The following is a 2248-nucleotide window of genomic DNA, read 5'->3' on the forward strand; positions in this document are numbered from 1 at the left end:
AGCATCATATTGAAGGCTACGACCTCCAAAACAAAAGAAGATAAAGATGATGATGAATCTGACTCCGATCTGGATGATGAAACAATGGGTCTCCTCGTTCGAAAATTCAGTAAGTTCATAAAGAGAAAAAGGGGATTCAAGATGTTTAAAAATAAAGAAGCGAAGGAATCAACAAACAAAGGCAAGAACACCAAAGATCGCTTCACTTGCCACGAGTGCGGAAAAGTAGGACACATGCGATTTCATTGTCCAACCTATCTGAAAAGGTTGATTCAGAAAAGAGCACTCCCAGGGAATTCAAGTCTAAGAAAGCCTACATCGTATGGGATGTACCTGAGGAGGAAACGACATCAAGCACCTCTAGTGAGGAGGAGTCAGCAAAGCTATGTTTGATGGCTAGATCTGACAACGATGGGAATTCAAGCACACACGAAGATAATCATGAGGTATATTCTGACACCTCATCCACTTCTGATGGCTCACCTCCTTATGATGTTTTATATGAGGCTTATGTGGAGTTACATGAGGAACTAAAGAAATTGGCTAGGATAAACGTTGATAGAAAAAGGGTAATCCTCATAAATGAACAAAAAATAAGCAAACTACAAAAAGAGTTAGATGAATTAAAATTAGAAAATGAAACATTAGATCTCATCTATTCTTGTAGCTCATGTAACTGCTCTAAAAGTAACTTATGTCAAAATCCTATCTGTGAGACTTGCGAGACTTTGCAAGAAGACAAACTCACACGTCTCACAAACAGTCAACAAAAATTAGACATTATACTAAGTCAAACAAGAAATGTTGGTGATCACACAGGACTAGGTTATACTCGCCCTACTAGGAACAAAAGACCATATAGAAAACCTGTAGCTCGTCCTAAAAATAAATATCACAAACGCACACCTACATGTTTCTATTGCAATACATATGGTCATACCTCACATTCATGTTATATCAGAAAGTAAGGTATATCTAGTGGTGTTTATATATGGATAAAGAAGGGAGATGACTCCCCGATTACTAACAGAAAGGGACCAATATCAATTGGGGACTTGGGAAAAGCAAGGGATCTTTTTGCAGGTATGTCTTCGAACACAAGGACAGAAATGGTACCTAGATAGTGGGTGTTCGAGACATATGACAGGTGATAGATCAAACATCCTAGATCTTTCACTCAAAAACAAAGGATACGTCACGTACGGAGACAACAACAGGGGAAAGATCCTTGGCACCGGAACAGTTGGTAACTCATCTCAAACTATTATTGAAAATGTCAATTATGTTGAAGGATAAGAACATAGTCTCTTGAGCATAAGCCAACTCTGCGACAAAGGTAACCGTGTATCTTTCGATTCTGACTGTTGTATTATTCGTGACATTTTATCTAATAATGTTAAATTTGTTGGTCATCGTATAAATAATATTTACATGGTTAATTTGGATGACGTCACTACCTTATTTTCAATATGTTTTATTTATAAAGAAGATGACATCTGGCTTTGGCATAGACGCGTTGCACATATCCAAGATAAATTATCATCAAATGAACTAGTTGAGGGGCTACCAAAGCTAAATTTTAAAACTAAAGAAATTTGTGACACTTGCCAAAAGTGTAAACAAACCAAAAACTCCTTTAAAAAGAAAAATGTGATTTCCACTTCAAGGCCCTTGGAATTACTCCATATGGACTTGTTTGGACCATCACAAATCATGAGTTTTGGTGGTAGCTACTATGCTCTAGTTATGGTTGATGATTTCTCCCGATTCCCATGAACATTATTTTTATCTGCAAAAAGCTATGCGTTCGAATCCTTTAAAAATCTTGCCAAGCAAATCCAAAACCAACTTAACCTAAAAATAATATATATACGCAATGATCACGGGAGAGAATTTGAGAACTTTCAGTTCGATAAATTTTATGATAAGCATGGCATTTTACATCAATTCTCTGCTCCTCGTACTCCACAACAAAATGGAGTTGTCGAAAGGAAAAATCGCGTTTTAGAGGAATTAGCGAGAACCATGCTTAATGAAAGTAATATCCCCAAATACTTTTGGGCAGATGCAGTGCATACTGCATGTTATGTTATAAATCGAGTTCTTCTAAGGCCTAAAATATATAAAACCCCTTATGAACTTTTGAAAGGCCGTAAACCAAACATATCCCATCTGCATGCTTTCGGATGTAAATGTTTTATATTAAATAATGGAAAGCGAGCTTTAGGAAAATTTGATTCGAAAGCTG

Source organism: Lupinus angustifolius, chromosome LG01 (genome assembly GCF_001865875.1).
Source record: "Lupinus angustifolius cultivar Tanjil chromosome LG01, LupAngTanjil_v1.0, whole genome shotgun sequence".
NCBI lineage: Eukaryota > Viridiplantae > Streptophyta > Magnoliopsida > Fabales > Fabaceae > Lupinus > Lupinus angustifolius.